Source organism: Schistocerca gregaria, unplaced genomic scaffold (genome assembly GCF_023897955.1).
Source record: "Schistocerca gregaria isolate iqSchGreg1 unplaced genomic scaffold, iqSchGreg1.2 ptg000441l, whole genome shotgun sequence".
NCBI lineage: Eukaryota > Metazoa > Arthropoda > Insecta > Orthoptera > Acrididae > Schistocerca > Schistocerca gregaria.
In genome coordinates, this window is record NW_026061864.1 from 1,722,866 (window position 1) to 1,748,482 (window position 25,617).

Consider the following 25,617-nt stretch of genomic DNA (forward strand, 5'->3'; position numbering starts at 1 on the left):
ACATTTAACATTCTCCCGTGCAACTAGGCTGCTAGTCCTCCTTTCATGCAGAATCTTAAGGTCCTAGCTCATGTCCAAAGCACCAACGCCAGCTAAAAAGTAAATAATCAGTACCTAAAACTTGAATTGTACTACTTCTTACTGGCTATTACTTCAACTTATAAGCTTCATCTGTGTTCTACTATGGTGCTTTTAGTGTCTCCGCATACCGCAGCACGCGACATAGCTTTGCAGACGATAAGTAGAACCGTTTCAGAGAGAAGAGCGGCCAATGTGACGATCTGGCTTTAAGTCGATTCGATAACAAATGACGAAAACGGACGGATATCTCAGGTTTTTACTACATATGAACACTTTTCACATTCTCCCGTGCAACTCGGCTGCTAGTCCTCCTTTCATGGAGAATCTTAAGGTCCTAGCTCATGTCCAAGGCACCAAAGCCAGCTAAGAAGTCAATAATCGATACCTAAAACTTGAATTGTACTACTTCTTACCGGCTATTACATCAACTTAGAAGCTTCATCTGTGTTCTACTATGGTGCTTTTAGTGTTTCCGCATACCGCAGCACGCGACATAGCTTTGCAAACGATAAGTACAAATGTTTCAGAAAGAAGAGCGGCCAATGTGACGATCTGGCTTTAAGTCGATTCGATAACAAATGACGAAAACGGACGGATTTCTCAGGTTTTTACTACATATGAACACTTTTCACATTCTCCCATCCAACGCGGCTGCTAGTCCTCCTTTCATGCAGAATCTTAAGGTCCTAGCTCATGTCCAAGGCACCAAAGCCAGCTAAAAAGTCAATAATCGATACCTAAAACTTGAATTGTACTACTTCTTACTGGCTATTACATCATCATAGAAGCTTCATCTGTGTTCTACTATGGTGCTTTTAGTGTCTCCGCATACCGCAGCACGCGACATAGCTTTGCAGACGATAAGTACAAACGTTTCAGAGAGAAGAGCGGCCAATGTGACGATCGGGCTTTAAGTCGATTCCATAACAAATGACGGATACAGACGGATTTCTCAAGTTTTTACTACATATGAACACATTTCACATTCTCCCGTGCAACGCGGCTGCTAGTCCTCATTTCATGCAGAATCTTAAGGTCCTAGCTCATGTCCAAGGCACCAAAGCCAGCTAAAAAGTAAATAATCAGTACCTAAAACTTGAATTGTAGTACTTCTTACTGGCTATTACATCAACTTAGAAGCTTCATCTGTGTTCTACTATGGTGCTTTTAGTGTCTCCGCATACCGCATCACGCGACATAGCTTTGCAGACGATAAGTAGAACCGTTTCAGAGAGAAGAGCGGCCAAGTGACGATCTGGCTTTAAGTCGATTCGATAACAAATGACGAAAACGGACGGATTTCTCAGGTTCTTACTACATATGAACACTTTTCACATTCTCCCGTGCAACTCAAGTGCTAGTCCTCCTTTCATGCAGAATCTTAAGGTCCTAGCTCATGTCCAAGGCACCAAAGCCAGCTAAGAAGTCAATAATCGATACATAAAACTTGAATTGTACTACTTCTTACTGGCTATTACATCAACTTAGAAGCTTCATCTGTGTTCTACTATGGTGCTTTTAGTGTCTCCGCATACCGCAGCACGCGACGTAGCTTTGAAGACGATAAGTACAACTGTTTCAGAGAGAAGAGCGGCCAATGTGACGATCTGGCTTTAAGTCGATTCGATAACAAATGACGAAAACGGACGGATTTCTCAGGTTTTTACTACATATGAACACTTTTCACATTCTTCCCTGCAACTCGGCTGCTAGTCCTCCTTTCATGCAGAATCTTAAGGTCCTAGTTCATGTTCAAGGCACCAAAGCCAGCTAAAAAGTCAATAATCGATACCTAAAACTTGAATTGTACTACTTCTTACTGGCTATTACATCATCTTAGAAGCTTCATCTGTGTTCTACTATGGTGCTTTTAGTGTCTCCGCATACCGCAGTTCGCGACAAAGCTTTCCAGTAGATAAGTACAACCGTTTCAGAGAGAAGAGCAGCCAATGTGACGATCTGGCTTTAAGTCGATTCGATAACAAATGACGAATACGGACGGATTTCTCAGGTTTTTACTACATATGAACACTTTTCACATTCTCCCGTGCAACTCGGCTGCTAGTCCTCATTTCATGCAGAATCTTAAGGTCCTAGCTCATGTCCAAGGCACCAAAGCCAGCTAAAAAGTCAATAATCGATACCTAAAACTTGAATTGTACTACTTCTTACTGGCTATTACATCATCATAGAAGCTTCATCTATGTTCTACTATGGTGCTTTTAGTGTCTCCGCCTACCGCAGCACGCGACATAGCTTTGCAGACGATAAGTACAACCGTTTCAGAGAGAAGAGCGGCCAATGTGACGATCTGGCTTTAAGTAGATTCGAAAACAAATGACGAAAACGGACGGATTTCTCAGGTTTTTACTACATATGAACACATTTCACATTCTCCCGTGCAACGCGGCTTCTAGTCCTCCTTTCATGCAGAATCTTAAGGTCCTAGCTCATGTCCAAGGCACCAAAGCCAGCTAAAAAGTAAATAATCAGTACCTAAAACTTGAATTGTACTACTTCTTACTGGCTATTACATCAACTTAGTAGCTTCATCTGTGTTCTACTTTGGTGCTTTTAGAGTCTCCGCATACCGCAGCACGCGACATAGCTTTGCAGACGATAAGTACAACCGTTTCCGAGAGAAGAGCGGCCAATGTGACGATCTGGCTTTAAGTCGATTCGATAACAAATGACGAAAACGGACGGATTTCTCAGGTTTTTACTACATATGAACACTTTTCACATTCTTCCCTGCAACTCGACTGCTAGTCCTCCTTTCATGCAGATTCTTAAGGTCCTAGCTCATGTCCATGGCATCAAAGCCAGCTAAAAAGTCAATAATCGATACCTAAAACTTGAATTGTACTACTTCTTACTGGCTATTACATCAACTTAGAAGCTTCATCTGTGTTCTACTATGGTGCTTTTAGTGTCTCCGCATACCGCATCACGCGACATAGCTTTGCAGGCGATAAGTACAACCGTTTCAGAGAGAAGAGCGGCCAATGTGACGATCGGGCTTTAAGTCGATTCGATAACAAATGACGAAAACGGACGGATTTCTCAGGTTTTTACTACATATGAACACTTTTCACATTCTCCCGTGCAAATCGGCTGCTAGTCCTCCTTTCATGCAGAATCATAAGGTCCTAGCTCATGTCCAAGGCACCAAAGCCAGCTAAAAAGTCAATAATCGATACCTAAAACTTGAATTGCACTACTTCTTACAGGCTATTACATCATCATAGAAGCTTCATCTGTGTTCTACTATGGTGCTTTTAGTGTCTCCGCATACCGCAGCACGCGACATAGCTTTGCAGACGATAAGTACAACCGTTTCAGAGAGAAGAGCGGCCAATGTGACGATCTGGCTTTAAGTCGATTCGATAACAAATGAGGAAAACGGACGGATTTCTCAGGTTTTTACTACATATGAACACTTTTCACATTCTCCCGTGCAACTCTGCTGCTAGTCCTCCTTTCATGCAGAATCTTAAGGTCCTAGCTCATGTCCAAGGCAACAAAGCCAGCTAAAAAGTCAATAATCAGTACCTAAAACTTGAATTGTACTACTTCTTACTGGCTATTACATCAACTTAGAAGCTTCATCTGTGTTCTACTATGGTGCTTTTAGTGTATCCGCATACCGCAGCACGCGACATAGCTTTGCAGACGATAAGTACAGCCGTTTCAGAGAGAAGAGCGGCCAAGTGACGATCTGGCTTTAAGGCGATTCGATAACAAATGACTAAAACGGACGGATTTCTCAGGTTTTTACTACATATGAACACTTTTCATATTGTCCCGTGCAACTCGGCTGCTAGTCCTCCTTTCATGCAGAATCTTAACATCCTAGCTCATGTCCAAGGCACCAAATCCATCTAAGAAGTCAATAATCGATACCTAAAACTTGAATTGTACTACTTCTTACTGGCTATTACATCGACTTAGAAGCTTCATCTGTGTTCTACTATGGTGATTTTATTGTCTCCGCATACCGCAGCACGCGACATAGCTTTGCAGACGATAAGTACAACCGTTTCAGTGAGAAGAGCGGCCAATGTGACGATCTGGCTTTAAGTCGATTCGATAACAAATGACGGAAACGGACGGATTTCTCAGGTTTCTACTACATATGAACACATTTAACATTCTCCCGTGCAACTAGGCTGCTAGTCCTCCTTTCATGCAGAATCTTAAGGTCCTAGCTCATGTCCAAAGCACCAACGCCAGCTAAAAAGTAAATAATCAGTACCTAAAACTTGAATTGTACTACTTCTTACTGGCTATTACTTCAACTTATAAGCTTCATCTGTGTTCTACTATGGTGCTTTTAGTGTCTCCGCATACCGCAGCACGCGACATAGCTTTGCAGACGATAAGTAGAACCGTTTCAGAGAGAAGAGCGGCCAATGTGACGATCTGGCTTTAAGTCGATTCGATAACAAATGACGAAAACGGACGGATATCTCAGGTTTTTACTACATATGAACACTTTTCACATTCTCCCGTGCAACTCGGCTGCTAGTCCTCCTTTCATGGAGAATCTTAAGGTCCTAGCTCATGTCCAAGGCACCAAAGCCAGCTAAGAAGTCAATAATCGATACCTAAAACTTGAATTGTACTACTTCTTACCGGCTATTACATCAACTTAGAAGCTTCATCTGTGTTCTACTATGGTGCTTTTAGTGTTTCCGCATACCGCAGCACGCGACATAGCTTTGCAAACGATAAGTACAAATGTTTCAGAAAGAAGAGCGGCCAATGTGACGATCTGGCTTTAAGTCGATTCGATAACAAATGACGAAAACGGACGGATTTCTCAGGTTTTTACTACATATGAACACTTTTCACATTCTTCCCTGCAACTCGGCTGCTAGTCCTCCTTTCATGCAGATTCTTAAGGTCCTAGCTCATGTCCAAGGCATCAAAGCGAGCTAAAAAGTCAATAATCGATACCTAAAACTTGAATTGCACTACTTCTTACAGGCTATTACATCATCATAGAAGCTTCATCTGTGTTCTACTATGGTGCTTTTAGTGTCTCCGCATACCGCATCACGAGACATAGCTTTGCAGGCGATAAGTACAACCGTTTCAGAGAGAAGAGCGGCCAATGTGACGATCGGGCTTTAAGTCGATTCGATAACAAATGACGAAAACGGACGGATTTCTCAGGTTTTTACTACATATGAACACATTTCACATTCTCCCGTGCAACGCGGCTGCTAGTCCTCCTTTCATGCAGAATCTTAAGGTCCTAGCTCATGTCCAAGGCTCCAAAGCCAGCTAAAAAGTAAATAATCAGTACCTAAAACTTGAATTGTACTACTTCTTACTGGCTATTACATCAACGTAGAAGCTTCATCTGTGTTCTACTATGGTGCTTTTAGAGTCTCCGCATACCGCAGCACGCGACATAGCTTTGCAGACGATAAGTACAACCGTTTCAGAGAGAAGAGCGGAAAATGTGACGATCTGGCTTTATGTCGATTCGATAACAAATGACGAAAACGGACGGATTTCTCAGGTTTTTACTACATATGAACACTATTCACATTCTCCCATCCAACGCGGCTGCTAGTCCTCCTTTCATGCAGAATCTTAAGGTCCTAGCCCATGTCCAAGGCACCAAAGCCAGCTAAAAAGTCAATCATCGATACCTAAAACTTGAATTGTACTACTTCTTACTGGCTATTACATCAACTTAGAAGCTTCAACTGTGTTCTACTATGGTGCTTTTAGTGTCTCCGCATACCGCAGCACGCGACATAGCTTTGCAGACGATAAGTACAACCGTTTCAGAGAGAAGAGCGGAAAATGTGACGATCTGGCTTTATGTCGATTCGATAACAAATGACGAAAACGGACGGATTTCTCAGGTTTTTACTACATATGAACACTATTCACATTCTCCCATCCAACGCGGCTGCTAGTCCTCCTTTCATGCAGAATCTTAAGGTCCTAGCCCATGTCCAAGGCACCAAAGCCAGCTAAAAAGTCAATCATCGATACCTAAAACTTGAATTGTACTACTTCTTACTGGCTATTACATCAACTTAGAAGCTTCAACTGTGTTCTACTATGGTGCTTTTAGTGTCTCCGCATACCGCAGCACGCGACATAGCTTTGCAGACGATAAGTACAGCCGATTCAGAGAGAAGAGCGGCCAAGTGACGATCTGGCTTTAAGGCGATTCGATAACAAATGACGAAAACGGACGGATTTCTCATTTTTTTACTACATATGAACACTTTTCATATTGTCCCGTGCAACTCGGCTGCTAGTCCTCCTTTCATGCAGAATCTTAACTTCCTAGCTCATGTCCAAGGCACCAAATCCATCTAAGAAGTCAATAATCGATACCTAAATCTTGAATTGTACTACTACTTACTGGCTATTACATCGACTTAGAAGCTTCATCTGTGTTCTACTATGGTGATTTTATTGTCTCCGCATACCGCATCACGCGACATAGCTTTGCAGGCGATTAGTACAACCGTTTCAGAGAGAAGAGCGGCCAATGTGACGATCTGGCTTTAAGTCGATTCGATAACAAATGATGAAAACGGACGGATTTCTCAGGTTTTTACTACATATGAACACTTTTCACATTCTCCCGTGCAACTCGGCTGCTAGTCCTCCTTTCTTGCAGAATCTTAAGGTCCTAGCTCATGTCCAAGGCACCAAAGCCAGCTAAAAAGTAGATAATCAGTACCTAAAACTTGAATTGTACTACTTCTTACTGGCTATTACATCAACTTAGAAGCTTCATCTTTGTTTTACTATGGTGCTTTTAGTGTCTCCGCATACCGCAGCACGCGACATAGCTTTGCAGACGATAAGTAGAACCGTTTCAGAGAGAAGAGCGGCCAATGTGACGATCTGGCTTTAAGTCGATTCGATAACAAATGACGAAAACGGACGGATTTCTCAAGTTTTTACTACATATGAACACTTTTCACATTCTCCCGTCCAACGCGGCTGCTAGTCCTCATTTCATGCAGAATCTTAAGGTCCTAGCTCATGTCCAAGGCACCAAAGCCAGCTAAAAAGTAAATAATCAGTACCTAAAACTTGAATTGTACTACTTCTTACTGGCTATTACATCAACTTAGAAGCTTCATCTGTGTTCTACTATGGTGCTTTTAGTGTCTCCGCATACCGCAGCACGCGACATAGCTTTGAAGACGATAAGTAGAACTGTTTCAGAGAGAAGAGCGGCCAATGTGACGATCTGGCTTTAAGTCGATTCGATAACAAATGACGAAAACGGACGGATTTCTCAGGTTTTTACTACATATGAACACTTTTCACATTCTCCCCTGCAACTCGGCTGCTAGTCCTCCTTTCATGCAGAATCTTAAGGTCCTAGCTCATGTCCAAGGCACCAAAGCCATCTAAAAAGTCAATAATCGATACCTAAAACTTGAATTGTATTAATTCTTACTGGCTATTACATCATCTTAGAAGCTTCTTCTGTGTTCTACTATGGTGCTTTTAGTGTCTCCGCATACCGCAGCACGCGACAAAGCCTTCCAGACGATAAGTACAACCGTTTCAGAGACAAGAGCGGCCAATGTGACGATCTGGCTTTAAGTCGATTCGATAACAAATGACGAAAACGGACGGATTTCTCAGGTTTTTACTACATATGAACACTTTTCACATTCTCCCATCCAACGCGGCTGCTAGTCCTCCTTTCATGCAGAATCTTAAGGTCCTAGCTCATGTCCAAGGCACCAAAGCCAGCTAAAAAGTCAATAATCGATACCTAAAACTTGAATTGTACTACTTCTTACTGGCTATTACATCATCATAGAAGCTTCATCTATGTTCTACTATGGTGCTTTTAGTGTCTCCGCATACCGCAGCACGCGACATAGCTTTCCAGACGATAAGTACAACCGTTTCAGAGAGAAGAGCGGCCAATGTGACGATCTGGCTTTAAGTCGATTCGATAACAAATGACGAAAACGGACGGATTTCTCAGGTTTTTACTACATATGGACACTTTTCACATTCTCCCGTGCAACTCGGCTGCTAGTCCTCCTTTCATGCAGAATCTTAAGGTCCTAGCTCATGTCTAGGGCACCAAAGCCAGCTAAGAAGTCAATAATCGATACCTAAAACTTGAATTGTACTACTTCTTACTGGCTATTACATCAACTTAGAAGCTTCATCTGTGTTCTACTATGGTGCTTTTAGTGTCTCCGCATACCGCAGCACGCGACAAAGCTTTCCAGACGATAAGTACAACGGTTTCAGAGAGAAGAGCAGCCAATGCGACGATCTGGCTTTAAGTCGATTCGATAACAAATGACGAAAACGGACGGATTTCTCAGGTTTTTACTACATATGAACACTTTTCACATTCTCCCGTGCAACTCGGCTGCTAGTCCTCCTTTCATGCAGAATCTTAAGGTCCTAGCTCATGTCCAAGGCACCAAAGCCAGCTAAAAAGTAGATAATCAGTACCTAAATTTTGAATTGTACTACTTCTTACTGGCTATTACATCAACTTAGAAGCTTCATCTGTGTTCTACTATGGTGCTTTTAGTGTCTCCGCATACCGCAGCACGCGACATAGCTTTGCAGACGATAAGTACAACCGTTTCAGAGAGAAGAGCGGCCAATGTGACGATCTACCTGTAAGTCGATTCGATATCAAATGACGAAAACGGACGGATTTCTCAGGTTTTTACTACATATGAACACCTTTCACATTCTCCCGTGCAACTCGGCTGCTAGTCCTCCTTTCATGCAGAATCTTAAGGTCCTAGCTCATGCCCAAGGCACCAAAGCCAGCTAAAAAGTCAATAATCCATACCTAAAACTTGAATTGTACTACTTCTTATTGTCTATTACATCAACTTAGAAGCTTCATCTGTGTTCTACTGTGGTGGTTTCAGTGTCTCCGCCTACCGCAGTACGCGACATAGCTTTGCAGACGATAAGTACAACCGTTTCAGAGAGAAGAGCGGCCAATGTGACGATCTGGCTTTAAGTCGATTCGATAACAAATGACGAAAACGGACGGATTTCTCAGGTTTCTACTACATATGAACACATTTCACAATCTCCCGTGCAAAACGGCTGCTACTCCTCCTTTAGTGCAGAATCTTAAGGTCCTAATTCATGTCCAAGGCACCAAAGCCAGCTAAAAAGTCAATAATCGATACCTAAAACTTGAATTGTACTACATCTTACTGGCTATTACATCAACTTAGAAGCTTCATCTGTGTTCTACCATGGTGCTTTTAGTGTCTCCGCACACCGCAGTACGCGACATAGCTTTGCAGACGATAAGTACAACCGTTTCAGAGAAAAGAGGGGCCAATGTGACGATCTGGCTTTAAGTCGATTCGATAACAAATGACGAAAACGGACGGATTTCTCAGGTTTTTACTACATATGAACACTTTTCACATTCTCCCGTGCAACTCGGCTACTAGTCCTCCTTTCATGCAGAATCTTAAGGTCTTAGCTCATGTCCAAGGCACCAAAGCCAGCTAAAAAGTCAATAATCAGTACCTAAAACTTGAATTGTACTACTTCTTACTGGCTATTACATCATCTTAGAAGCTTCATCTGTGTTCTACTATGGTGCTTTTAGTGTCTCCGCATACCGCAGCACGCGACAAAGCTTTCCAGACGATAAGTGCAACCGTTTCAGAGAGAAGAGCAGCCAATGTGACGATCTGGCTTTAAGTCGATTCGATAACAAATGACGAAAACGGACGTATATCTCAGGTTTTTAATACAAATGAACACATTTCACATTCTCCCGTACAACGCGGCTGCTAGTCCTCCTTTCATGCAGAATCTTAAGGTCCTAGCTCATGTCCAAGGCACCAAAGCCAGCTAAAAAGTCAATAATCGATACCTAAAACTTGAATTGTACTACTTCTTACTGGCTATTACATCAACTTAGAAGCTTCAACTGTGTTCTACTATGGTGCTTTTAGTGTCTCCGCATACCGCAGCACGCGACATAGCTTTGCAGACGATAAGTACAGCCGTTTTAGAGAGAAGAGCGGCCAAGTGACGATCTGGCTTTAAGGCGGTTCGATAACAAATGACGAAAACGGACGGATTTCTCATTTTTTTACTACATATGAACACTTTTCATATTGTCCCGTGCAACTCGGCTGCTAGTCCTCCTTTCATGCAGAATCTTAACTTCCTAGCTCATGTCCAAGGCACCAAATCCATCTAAGAAGTCAATAATCGATACCTAAATCTTGAATTGTACTGCTACTTACTGGCTATTACATCGACTTAGAAGCTTCATCTGTGTTCTACTATGGTGATTTTATTGTCTCCGCATACCGAATCACGCGACATAGCTTTGCAGGCGATAAGTACAACCGTTTCAGAGAGAAGAGCGGCCAATGTGACGATCTGGCTTTAAGTCGATTCGATAACAAATGACGAAAACGGACGGATTTCTCAGGTTTTTACTACATATGAACACTTTTCACATTCTCCCGTGCAACTCGGCTGCTAGTCCTCCTTTCATGCAGAATCTTAAGGTCCTAGCTCATGTCCAAGGCACCAAAGCCAGCTAAAAAGTAGATAATCAGTACCTAAATTTTGAATTGTACTACTTCTTACTGGCTATGACATCAACTTAGAAGCTTCATCTGTGTTCTACTATGGTGCTTTTAGTGTCTCCGCATACCGCAGCACGCGACATAGCTTTGAAGACGATAAGTACAACCGTTTCAGAGAGAAGAGCGGCCAATGTGACGATCTGGCTTTAAGTCGATTCGATAACAAATGACGAAAACGGACGGATTTATCATTTTTTTACTACATATGAACTCTTTTCACATTCTCCCCTGCAACTCGGCTGCTAGTCCTCCTTTCATGCAGAATCTTAAGGTCCTAGCTCATGTCCAAGGCACCAAAGCCAGCTAAAAAGTCAATAATCGATACCTAAAACTAGAATTGTACTAATTCTTACTGGCTATTACATCATCTTAGAAGCTTCTTCTGTGTTCTACTATGGTGCTTTTAGTGTCTCCGCATACCGCAGCACGCGACAAAGCTTTCCAGACGATAAGTACAACCGTTTCAGAGACAAGAGCAGCCGATGTGACGATCTGGCTTTAAGTCGATTCGATAACAAATGACGAAAACGGATGGATTTCTCAGGTTTTTACTACATATGAACACTTTTCACATTGTCCCGTGCAACTCGGCTGCTAGTCCGCCTTTTGATGCAGAATCTTAAGGTCCTAGCTCATGTCCAAGGCACCAAAGCCAGCCAAAAAATCAATAATCGATACCTAAAACTTGAATTGTACTACATCTTACTGGCTATTACATCAACTTAGAAGCTTCATCTGTGTTCTACTATGGTGCTTTTAGTGTCTCCGCATACCGCAGCACGCGACATAGCTTTGAAGACAATAAGTACAACCGTTTCAGAGAGAAGAGCGGCCAATGTGACGATCTGGCTTTAAGTCGATTCGATAACAAATGACGAAAACGGACGGATTTCTCAGGTTTTTACTACATATGAATACTTTTCACATTCTCCCGTGCAACTCGGCTGCTAGTCCTCCTTTCATGCAGAATCTTAAGGTCCTAGCTCATGTCCAAGGCACCAAAGCCAGCTAAAAAGTCAATAATCAATACCTAAAACTTGAATTGTACTACTTCTTACTGGCTAATACATCAACTTAGAAGCTTCATCTGTGTTCTACTATGGTGCTTTTAGTGTCTCCGCATACCGCATCACGCGACATAGCTTTGCAGGCGATAAGTACAACCGTTTCAGAGAGAAGAGCGGCCAATGTGACGATCTGGCTTTAAGTCGATTCGATAACAAATGACGAAAACGGACGGATTTCTCAGGTTTTTACTACATATGAACACTTTTCACATTCTCCCATCCAACGCGGCTGCTAGTCCTCCTTTCATGCAGAATCTTAAGGTCCTAGCTCATGTCCAAGGCACCAAAGCCAGCTAAAAAGTCAATAATCGATACCTAAAACTTGAATTGTACTACTTCTTACTGGCTATTACATCATCATAGAAGCTTCATCTATGTTCTACTATGGTGCTTTTAGTGTCTCCGCATACCGCAGCACGCGACATAGCTTTGCAGACGATAAGTACAACCGTTTCAGAGAGAAGAGCGGCCAATGTTACGATCTGGCTTTAAGTCGATTCGATAACAAATGACGAAAACGGACGGATTTCTCAGGTTTCTACTACATATGAACACATTTCACATTCTCCCGTGCAAAACGGCTGCTACTCCTCCTTTAATGCAGAATCTTAAGGTCCTAGCTCATGACCAAGGCACCAAAGCCAGCTAAAAAGTCAATAATCGATACCTAAAACTTGAATTGTACTACTTCTTACTTGCTATTACATCATCTTAGAAGCTTCATCTGTGTTCTACTACGGTGCTTTTAGTGTCTCCGCATACCGCAGCACGCGACAAAGCTTTCCAGACGATAAGTACAACCGTTTCAGTGAGAAGAGCAGCCAATGTGACGATCTGGCTTTAAGTCGATTCGATAACAAATGACGAAAACGGACGGATTTCTCAGGTTTTTATTACATATGAACACTTTTCACATTGTCCCGTGCAACTCGGCTGCTAGTCCTCCTTTTGATGCAGAATCTTAAGGTCCTAGCTCATGTCCAAGGCACCAGAGACAGCTAAAAAATCAATAATCGATACCTAAAACTTGAATTGTACTACATCTTACTGGCTATTACATCAACTTAGAAGCTTCATCTGTGTTCTACTATGGTGCTTTTAGTGTCTCCGCATACCGCAGCACGCGACATAGCTTTGAAGACGATAAGTACAACCGTTTCAGAGAGAAGAGCGGCCAATGTGACGATCTGGCTTTAAGTCGATTCGATAACAAATGACGAAAACGGACGGATTTCTCAGGTTTTTACTACATATGAATACTTTTCACTTTCTCCCGTGCAACTCGGCTGCTAGTCCTCCTTTAATGCAGAATCTTAAGGTCCTAGCTCATGTCCAAGGCACCAAAGCCAGCTAAAAAGTCAATAATCGATACCTAAAACTTGAATTGTACTACATCTTACTGGCTATTACATCAACTTAGAAGCTTCATCTGTGTTCTACCATGGTGCTTTTAGTGTCTCCGCACACCGCAGTACGCGACATAGCTTTGCAGACGATAAGTACAACCGTTTCAGAGAAAAGAGGGGCCAATGTGACGATCTGGCTTTAAGTCGATTCGATAACAAATGACGAAAACGGACGGATTTCTCAGGTTTTTATTACATATGAACACTTTTCACATTGTCCCGTGCAACTCGGCTGCTAGTCCTCCTTTTGATGCAGAATCTTAAGGTCCTAGCTCATGCCCAAGGCACCAAAGCCAGCTAAAAAGTCAATAATCCATACCTAAAACTTGAATTGTACTACTTCTTATTGTCTATTACATCAACTTAGAAGCTTCATCTGTGTTCTCCTATGGTGATTTTAGTGTCTCCGCATACCGCAGCACGCGACATAGCTTTGCAGACGATAAGTACAACCGTTTCAGAGAGAAGAGCGGCCAATGTGACGATCTGGCTTTAAGTCGATTCGATAACAAATGACGAAAACGGACGGATTTCTCAGGTTTCTACTACATATGAACACATTTCACAATCTCCCGTGCAAAACGGCTGCTACTCCTCCTTTAATGCAGAATCTTAAGGTCCTAGCTCATGTCCAAGGCACCAAAGCCAGCTAAAAAGTCAATAATCGATACCTAAAACTTGAATTGTACTACTTCTTACTGGCTATTACATCATCTTAGAAGCTTCATCTGTGTTCTACTATGGTGCTTTTAGTGTCTCCGCATACCGCAGCACGCGACAAAGCTTTCCAGACGATAAGTACAACCGTTTCAGAGAGAAGAGCAGCCAATGTGACGATCTGCCTTTAAGTCGATTCGATAACAAATGACGAAAACGGACGGATTTCTCAGGTTTTTACTACATATGAACACTTTTCACATTGTCCCGTGCAACTCGGCTGCTAGTCCTCCTTTTCATGCAGAATCTTAAGGTCCTAGCTCATGTCCAAGGCACCAGAGCCAGCTAAAAAAATCAATAATCTATACCTAAAACTTGAATTGTACTACTTCTTACTGGCTATTACATCAACTTAGAAGCTTCATCAGTGTTCTACTGTGGTGCTTTTAGTGTCTCCGCATACCGCAGCACGCGACATAGCTTTGAAGACGATAAGTACAACCGTTTCAGAGAGAAGAGCGGCCAATGTGACGATCTGGCTTTAAGTCGATTCGATAACAAATGACGAAAACGGACGGATTTCTCAGGTTTTTAGTACATATGAATACTTTTCACTTTCTCCCGTGCAACTCGGCTGCTAGTCCTCCTTTAATGTAGAATCTTAAGGTCCTAACTCATGTCCAAGGCACCAAAGCCAGCTAAAAAGTCAATAATCGATACCTAAAACTTGAATTGTACTACATCTTACTGGCTATTACATCAACTTAGAAGCTTCATCTGTGTTCTACCATGGTGCTTTTAGTGTCTCCGCACACCGCAGTACGCGACATAGCTTTGCAGACGATAAGTACAACCGTTTCAGAGAAAAGAGGGGCCAATGTGACGATCTGGCTTTAAGTCGATTCGATAACAAATGACGAAAACGGACGGATTTCTCAGGTTTTTACTACATATGAACACTTTTCACATTCTCCCGTGCAACTCGGCTGCTAGTCCTCCTTTCATGCAGAATCTTAAGGTCTTAGCTCATGTCCAAGGCACCAAAGCCAGCTAAAAAGTCAATAATCAGTACCTAAAACTTGAATTGTACTACTTCTTACTGGCTATTACATCATCTTAGAAGCTTCATCTGTGTTCTACTATGGTGCTTTTAGTGTCTCCGCATACCGCAGCACGCGACAAAGCTTTCCAGACGATAAGTGCAACCGTTTCAGAGAGAAGAGCAGCCAATGTGACGATCTGGCTTTAAGTCGATTCGATAACAAATGACGAAAACGGACGTATATCTCAGGTTTTTACTACAAATGAACACATTTCACATTCTCCCGTACAACGCGGCTGCTAGTCCTTCTTTCATGCAGAATCTTAAGGTCCTAGCTCATGTCCAAGGCACCAAAGCCAGCTAAAAAGTATATAATCGATACCTAAAACTTGAATTGTACTACTTCTTACTGGCTATTACATCAACTTAGAAGCTTCATCTGTGTTCTACTATGGTGCTTTTAGTGTCTCCGCATACCGCATCACGCGACAGAGCTTTGCAGGCGATAAGTACAACCGTTTCAGAGAGAAGAGCGGCCAATGTGACGATCTGGCTTTAAGTCGATTCGATAACAAATGACGAAAACGGACGGATTTCTCAGGTTTTTACTACATATGAATACTTTTCACATTCTCCCGTGCAACTCGGCTGCTAGTCCTCCTTTAATGCAGAATCTTAAGGTCCTAGCTCATGTCCAAGGCACCAAAGCCAGCTAAAAAGTCAATAATCAGTACCTAAAACTTGAATTGTACTACTTCTTACTGGCTATTACATCGACTTAGAAGCTTCATCTGTGTTCTACTATGGTGATTTTATTGTCTCCGCATACCGCACCACGCGACATAGCTTTGCAGACGATAAGTACAACCGTTTCAGAGAGAAGAGCGGCCAATGTGACGATCGGGCTTTAAGTCGATTCGATAACAAATGACGAAAACGGACGGATTTCTCAGGTTTTTACTACATATGAACACTTTTCACATTCTTCCCTGCAACTCGGCTGCTAGTCCTCCTTTCATGCAGATTCTTAAGGTCCTAGCTCATGTCCAAGGCATCAAAGCCAGCTAAAAAGTCAATAATCGATACCTAAAACTTGAATTGTACTACTTCTTACTGGCTACTACATCAAATTAGAAGCTGCATCTGTGTTCTACTGTGGTGGTTTCAGTGTCTCCGCCTACCGCAGTACGCGACATAGCTTTGCAGACGATAAGTACAACCGTTTCAGAGAGAAGAGCGGCCAATGTGACGATCTGGCTTTAAGTCGATTCGATAACAAATGACGAAAACGGACGGATTTCTCAGGTTTTTACTACATATGAACACTTTTCACATTCTCCCGTGCAACTCGGCTGCTAGTCCTCCTTTCATGCAGAATCTTAAGGTCTTAGCTCATGTCCAAGGCACCAAAGCCAGCTAAAAAGTCAATAATCAGTACCTAAAACTTGAATTGTACTACTTCTTACTGGCTATTACATCATCTTAGAAGCTTCATCTGTGTTCTACTATGGTGCTTTTAGTGTCTCCGCATACCGCAGCACGCGACAAAGCTTTCCAGACGATAAGTGCAACCGTTTCAGAGAGAAGAGCAGCCAATGTGACGATCTGGCTTTAAGTCGATTCGATAACAAATGACGAAAACGGACGTATATCTCAGGTTTTTACTACAAATGAACACATTTCACATTCTCCCGTACAACGCGGCTGCTAGTCCTCCTTTCATGCAGAATCTTAAGGTCCTAGCTCATGTCCAAGGCACCAAAGCCAGCTAAAAAGTATATAATCGATACCTAAAACTTGAATTGTACTACTTCTTACTGGCTATTACATCAACTTAGAAGCTTCATCTGTGTTCTACTATGGTGCTTTTAGTGTCTCCGCATACCGCATCACGCGACAGAGCTTTGCAGGCGATAAGTACAACCGTTTCAGAGAGAAGAGCGGCCAATGTGACGATCTGGCTTTAAGTCGATTCGATAACAAATGACGAAAACGGACGGATTTCTCAGGTTTTTACTACATATGAACACTTTTCACATTCTCCCGTGCAACTCGGCTGCTAGTCCTCCTTTCATGCAGAATCTTAAGGTCCTAGCTCATGTCCAAGGCACCAAAGCCAGCTAAAAAGTAGATAATCAGTACCTAAATTTTGAATTGTACTACTTCTTACTGGCTATTACATCAACTTAGAAGCTTCATCTGTGTTCTACTATGGTGCTTTTAGTGTCTCCGCATACCGCAGCACGCGACATAGCTTTGCAGACGATAAGTACAACCGTTTCAGAGAGAAGAGCGGCCAATGTGACGATCAGGCTTTAAGTCGATTCGATAAAAAATGACGAAAACGGACGGATTTCTCAGGTTTTTACTACATATGAACACTTTTCACATTCTCCCGTGCAACTCGGGTGCTAGTCCTCCTTTCATGCAGAATCTTAAGGTCCTAGCTCATGTCCAAGGCAGCAAAGCCAGCTAAGAAGTCAATAATCGATACCTAAAACTTGAATTGTACTACTTCTTACTGGGTATTACATCAACTTAGAAGCTTCATCTCTGTTCTACTATGGTGCTTTTAGTGTCTCCGCATACCGCAGCACGCGACATAGCTTTGAAGACGATAAGTACAACCGTTTCAGAGAGAAGAGCGGCCAATGTGACGATCTGGCTTTAAGTCGATTCGATAACAAATGACGAAAACGGACGGATTTATCAGGTTTTTACTACATATGAACTCTTTTCACATTCTCCCCTGCAACTCGGCTGCTAGTCCTCCTTTCATGCAGAATCTTAAGGTCCTAGCTCATGTCCAAGGCACCAAAGCCAGCTAAAAAGTCAATAATCGATACCTAAAACTAGAATTGTACTAATTCTTACTGGCTATTACATCATCTTAGAAGCTTCTTCTGTGTTCTACTATGGTGCTTTTAGTGTCTCCGCATACCGCAGCACGCGACAAAGCTTTCCAGACGATAAGTACAACCGTTTCAGAGACAAGAGCAGCCGATGTGACGATCTGGCTTTAAGTCGATTCGATTACAAATGACGAAAACGGATGGATTTCTCAGGTTTTTACTACATATGAACACTTTTCACATTGTCCCGTGCAACTCGGCTGCTAGTCCGCCTTTTGATGCAGAATCTTAAGGTCCTAGCTCATGTCCAAGGCACCAAAGCCAGCCAAAAAATCAATAATCGATACCTAAAACTTGAATTGTACTACATCTTACTGGCTATTACATCAACTTAGAAGCTTCATCTGTGTTCTACTATGGTGCTTTTAGTGTCTCCGCATACCGCAGCACGCGACATAGCTTTGCAGACGATAAGTACAACCGTTTCAGAGAGAAGAGCGGCCAATGTGACGATCAGGCTTTAAGTCGATTCGATAACAAATGACGAAAACGGACGGATTTCTCAGGTTTTTACTACATATGAACACTTTTCACTTTCTCCCGTGCAACTCGGCTGCTAGTCCTCCTTTCATGCAGAATCTTAAGGTCCTAGCTCATGTCCAAGGCACCAAAGCCAGCTAAAAAGTCAATAATCGATACCTAAAACTTGAATTGTACTACTTCTTACTGGCTATTACATCATCATAGAAGCTTCATCTATGTTCTACTATGGTGCTTTTAGTGTCTCCGCATACCGCAGCACGCGACAAAGCTTTCCAGACGATAAGTACAACCGTTTCAGTGAGAAGAGCAGCCAATGTGACATTCTGGCTTTAAGTCGATTCGATAACAAATGACGAAAACGGACGGATTTCTCAGGTTTTTATTACATATGAACACTTTTCACATTGTCCCGTGCAACTCGGGTGCTAGTCCTCCTTTTGATGCAGAATCTTAAGGTCCTAGCTCATGTCCAAGGCACCAGAGACAGCTAAAAAATCAATAATCGATACCTAAAACTTGAATTGTACTACTTCTTACTGGCTATTACATCAACTTAGAAGCTTCATCTGTGTTCTACCATGGTGCTTTTAGTGTCTCCGCACACCGCAGTACGCGACATAGCTTTGCAGACGATAAGTACAACCGTTTCAGAGAAAAGAGGGGCCAATGTGACGATCTGGCTTTAAGTCGATTCGATAACAAATGACGAAAACGGACGGATTTCTCAGGTTTTTACTACATATGAACACTTTTCACATTCTCCCGTGCAACTCGGCTGCTAGTCCTCCTTTCATGCAGAATCTTAAGGTCCTAGCTCATGTCCAAGGCACCAAAGCCAGCTAAAAAGTCAATAATCAGTACCTAAAACTTGAATTGTACTACTTCTTCCTGGCTATTACATCATCTTAGAAGCTTCATCTGTGTTCTACTATGGTGCTTTTAGTGTCTCCGCATACCGCAGCACGCGACAAAGCTTTCCAGACGATAAGTGCAACCGTTTCAGAGAGAAGAGCAGCCAATGTGACGATCTGGCTTTAAGTCGATTCGATAACAAATGACGAAAACAGACGTATATCTCAGGTTTTTACTACATATGAACACATTTCACATTCTCCCGTACAACGCGGCTGCTAGTCCTCCTGCCATGCAGAATCTTAAGGTCCTAGCTCATGTCCAAGGCACCAAAGCCAGCTAAAAAGTATATAATCGATACCTAAAACTTGACTTGTACTACTTCTTACTGGCTATTACATCAACTTAGAAGCTTCATCTGTGTTCTACTATGGTGCTTTTAGTGTCTCCGCATACCGCATCACGCGACATAGCTTTGCAGGCGATAAGTACAACCGTTTCAGAGAGAAGAGCGGCCAATGTGACGATCTGGCCTTAAGTCGATTCGATAACAAATGACGAAAACGGACGGATTTCTCAGGTTTTTACTACATATGAATACTTTTCACATTCTCCCGTGCAACTCGGCTGCTAGTCCTCCTTTAATGCAGAATCTTAAGGTCCTAGCTCATGTCCAAGGCACCAAAGCCAGCTAAAAAGTCAATAATCAGTACCTAAAACTTGAATTGTACTACTTCTTACTGGCTATTACATCGACGTAGAAGCTTCATCTGTGTTCTACTATGGTGATTTTATTGTCTCCGCATACCGCAGCACGCGAGATAGCTTTGCAGACGATAAGTACAACCGTTTCAGAGAGAAGAGCGGCCAATGTGACGATCGGGCTTTAAGTCGATTCGATAACAAATGACGAAAACGGACGGATTTCTCAGGTTTTTACTACATATGAACACTTTTCACATTCTTCCCTGCAACTCGGCTGCTAGTCCTCCTTTCATGCAGATTCTTAAGGTCCTAGCTCATGTCCAAGGCATCAAAGCCAGCTAAAAATTCAATAATCGATACATAAAACTTGAATTGTACTACTTGTTACTGGCTATTACATCAAATTAGAAGCTGCATCTGTGATCTACTGTGGTGGTTTCAGTGTCTCCGCATACCGCATCACGAGACATAGCTTTGCAGACGATAAGTACAACCGTTTCAGAGAGAAGAGCGGACAATGTGACGATCTGGCTTTAAGTCGATTCGATAACAAATGACGAAAACGGACGGATTTCTCAGGTTTTTACTACATGTGAACACTTTTCACATTCTCCCGTGCAACTCGGCTGCTAGTCCTCCTTTCATGCAGAATCTTAAGGTCCTAGCTCAAGTCCAAGGCACCAAAGCCAGCTAAAAAGTCAATAATCGATACCTAAAACTTGAATTATACTACTTCTTACTGGCTATTACATCAACTTAGAAGCTTCAACTGTGTTCTACTATGGTGCTTTTAGTGTCTCCGCATACCGCAGCACGCGACATAGCTTTGCAGACGATAAGTACAGCCGTTTCAGAGAGAAGAGCGGCCAAGTGACGATCTGGCTTTAAGGCGATTCGATAACAAATGACGAAAACGGACGGATTTCTCATTTTTTTACTACATATGAACACTTTTCATATTGTCACGTGCAACTCGGCTGCTAGTCCTCCTTTCATGCAGAATCTTAACATCCTAGCTCATTTCCAAGGCACCAAATCCATCTAAGAAGTCAATAATCGATACCTAAATCTTGTATTGTACTACTACTTACTGGCTATTACATCGACTTAGAAGCTTCATCTGTGTTCTACTATGGTGATTTTATTGTCTCCGCATACCGCATCACGCGACATAGCTTTGGAGGCGATAAGTACAACCGTTTCAGAGAGAAGAGCGGCCAATGTGACGATCTGGCTTTAAGTCGATTCGATAACAAATGACGAAAACGGACGGATTTCTCAGGTTTTTACTACATATGAACACTTTTCACATTCTCCCGTGCAACTCGGCTGCTAGTCCTCCTTTCATGCAGAATCTTAAGGTCCTAGCTCATGTCCAAGGCACCAAAGCCAGCTAAAAAGTAGATAATCAGTACCTAAAACTTGAATTGTACTACTTCTTACTGGCTATTACATCAACTTAGGAGCTTCATCTGTGTTCTACTATGGTGCTTTTAGTGTCTCCGCATACCGCAGCACGCGACATGGCTTTGCAGACGATAAGTAGAACCGTTTCAGAGAGAAGAGCGGCCAATGTGACGATCTGGCTTTAAGTCGATTCGATAACAAATGACGAAAACGGACGGATTTCTCAGGTTTTTACTACATATAAACACTTTTCACATTCTCCCGTGCAACTCGGCTGCTAGTCCTACTTTCATGCAGAATCTTAAGGTCCTAGCTCATGTCCAAGGCACCAAAGCCAGCTAAAAAGTCAATAATCGATACCTAAAACTTGAATTGTACTACTTCCTACTGGCTATTACATCATCTTAGAAGCTTCATCTGTGTTCTACTATGGAGCTTTTAGTGTCTCCGCATACCGCAGCACGCGACAAATCTTTCCAGACGATAAGTACAACCGTTTCAGAGAGAAGAGCAGCCAATGTGACGATCTGGCTTTAAGTCGATTCGATAACAAATGACGAAAACGGACGTATTTCTCAGGTTTTTACTACATATGAACACATTTCATATTCTCCCGTACAACGCGGCTGCTAGTCCTCCTTTCATGCAGAATCTTAAGTTCCTAGCTCATGTCCAAGGCACCAAAGCCAGCTAAAAAGTCAATAATCGATACCTAAAACTTGAATTGTACTACTTCCAACTGGCTATTACATCATCATAGAAGCTTCATCTGTGTTCTACTATGGTGCTTTTAGTGTCTCCGCATACCGCAGCACGCGACATAGCTTTGCAGACTATAAGTACAACCGTTTCAGAGAGAAGAGCGGCCAATGTGACGATCTGGCTGTAAGTCGATTTGATAACAAATGACGAAAACGGACGGATTTCTCAGGTTTTTACTACATATGGACACCTTTCACATTCTCCCGTGCAACTCGGCTGCTAGTCCTCCTTTCATGCAGAATCTTAAGGTCATAGCTCATGCCCAAGGCACCAAAGCCAGCTAAAAAGTCAATAATCCATACCTAAAACTTGAATTGTACTACTTCTTCTTGTCTATTACACCAACTTAGAAGCTTCATCTGTGTTCTACTATGGTGATTTTAGTGTCTCCGCATACCGCAGCACGCGACATAGCTTTGCAGACGATAAGTACAACCGTTTCAGAGAGAAGAGCGGCCAATGTGACGATCTGGCTTTAAGTCGATTCGATAACAAATGACGAAAACGGACGGGTTTCTCAGGTTTCTACTACATATGAACACATTTCACATTCTCCCGTGCAAAACGGCTGCTACTCCTCCTTTAATGCAGAATCTTAAGGTCCTAGCTCATGTCAAAGGCACCAAAGCCAGCTAAAAAGTCAATAATCGATACCTAAAACTTGAATTGTACTACTACTTACTGGCTATTACATCATCTTAGAAGCTTCATCTGTGTTCTACTATGGTGCTTTTAGTGTCTACGCATACCGCAGCACGCGACAAAGCTTTCCAGACGATAAGTACAACCGTTTCAGAGAGAAGAGCAGCCAATGTGACGATCTGGCTTTAAGTCGATTCGATAACAAATGACGAATACGGACGGATTTCTCAGGTTTTTACTACATATGAATACTTTTCACATTCTCCCGTGCAACTCGGCTGCTAGTCCTCCTTTAATGCAGAATCTTAAGGTCCTAGCTCATGTCCAAGGCACCAATGCCAGCTAAAAAGTCAACAATCGATACCTAAAACTTGAATTGTACTACATCTTACTGGCTATTACATCAACTTAGAAGCTTCATCTGTGTTCTACCATGGTGCTTTTAGTGTCTCCGCACACCGCAGTACGCGACATAGCTTTGCAGACGATAAGTACAACCGTTTCAGAGAAAAGAGGGGCCAATGTGACGATTTGGCTTTAAGTCGATTCGATAACAAATGACGAAAACGGACGGATTTCTCAGGTTTTTACTACATATGACACTTTTCACATTCTCCCGTGCAACTCGGCTGCTAGTCCTCCTTTCATGCAGAATCTTAAGGTCCTAGCTCATGTCCAAGGCACCAAAGCCAGCTAAAAAGTCAATAATCAGTACCTAAAACTTGAATTGTACTACTTCTTACTGGCTATTACATCATCATAGAAGCTTCATCTGTGTTCTACTATGGTGCTTTTAGTGTCTCCGCATACCGCAGCACGCGACAAAGCTTTCCAGACGATAAGTGCAACCGTTTCAGAGAGAAGAGAAGCCAATGTGACGATCTGGCTTTAAGTCGATTCGATAACAAATGACGAAAACGGACGGATATCTCTGGTTTTTACTACATATGAACACATTTCACATTCTCCCGTACAACGCGGCTGCTAGTCCTCCTTTCATGCAGAAACTTAAGGTCCTAGCTCATGTCCAAGGCACCAAAGCCAGCTAAAAAGTATATAATCGATACCTAAAACTTGAATTGTACTACTTCTTACTGGCTATTACATCAACTTAGAAGCTTCATCTGTGTTCTACTATGGTGCTTTTACTGTCTCCGCATACCGCATCAAGCGACATAGCTTTGCAGGCGATAAGTACAACCGTTTCAGAGAGAAGAGCGGCCAATGTGACGATCTGGCTTTAAGTCGATTCGATAACAAATGATGAAAACGGACGGATTTCTCAGGTTTCTACTACATATGAACACTTTTCACATTCTCCCATCCAACGCGGCTGCTAGTCCTCCTTTTATGCAGAATCTTAAGGTCCTAGCTCATGTCCAAGGCACCAAAGCCAGCTAAAACGTCAATAATCGATACCTAAAACTTGAATTGTACTACTTCCTACTGGCTATTACATCATCATAGAAGCTTCATCTGTGTTCTACTATGGTGCTTTTAGTGTCTCCGCATACCGTAGCACGCGACATAGCTTTGCAGACGATAAGTACAACCGTTTCAGAGAGAAGAGCGGCCAATGTGACGATCTGGCTTTAAGTCGATTCGATAACAAATGATGAAAACGGACGGATTTCTCAGGTTTTTACTACATATGAACACCTTTCACATTCTCCCGTGCAACTCGGCTGCTAGTCCTCCTTTCATGCAGAATCTTAAGGTCCTAGCTCATGCCCAAGGCACCAAAGCCAGCTAAAAAGTCAATAATCGATACCTAAAACTTGAATTGTACTACTTCTTACTGGCTATACATCATCATAGAAGCTTCATCTGTGTTCTACTATGGTGCTTTTAGTGTCTCCGCATACCGCAGCACGCGACATAGCTTTCCAGACGATAGGTACAACCGTTTCAGAGAGAAGAGCGGCCAATGTGACGATCTGGCTTTAAGTCGATTCGATAACAAATGACGAAAACGGACGGATTTCTCAGGTTTTTACTACATATGGACACTTTTCACATTCTCCCGTGCAACTCGGCTGCTAGTCCTCCTTTCATGCAGAATCTTAAGGTCCTAGATCATGTCCAAGGCACCAAAGCCAGCTAAAAAGTCAATAATCGATACCTAAAACTTGAATTGTACTACTTCTTACTGGCTATTACATCAACTTAGAAGCTTCATCTGTGTTCTACCATGGTGCTTTTAGTGTCTCCGCACACCGCAGCACGCGACATAGCTTTGCAGACGATAAGTACAACCGTTTCAGAGAGAAGAGCGGCCAATGTGACGATCTGGCTTTAGGTCGATTCGATAACAAATGACGAAAACGAACGGTTTCTCAGGTTTTTACTACATATGAACACTTTTCACATTCTCCCGTGCAACTCGGCTGCTAGTCCTCCTTTCATGCAGAATCTTAAGGTCCTAGCTCATGTCCAAGGCACCAAAGCCAGCTAAAAAGTCAATAATCAGTACCTAAAACTTGAATTGTACTACTTCTTACTGGCTATTACATCGACTTAGAAGCTTCATCTGTGTTCTACTATGGTGATTTTATTGTCTCCGCATACCGCAGTACGCGACATAGCTTTGCAGACGATAAGTACAACCGTTTCAGAGAAAAGAGGGGCCAATGTGACGATCTGGCTTTAAGTCGATTCGATAACAAATGACGAAAACGGACGGATTTCTCAGGTTTTTACTACATATGAACACTTTTCACATTCTCCCGTGCAACTCGGCTGCTAGTCCTCCTTTCATGCAGAATCTTAAGGTCCTAGCTCATGTCCAAGGCACCAAAGCCAGCTAAAAAGTCAATAATCAGTACCTAAAACTTGAATTGTACTACTTCTTCCTGGCTATTACATCATCTTAGAAGCTTCATCTGTGTTCTACTATGGTGCTTTTAGTGTCTCCGCATACCGCAGCACGCGACAAAGCTTTCCAGACGATAAGTACAACCGTTTCAGAGAGAAGAGCAGCCAATG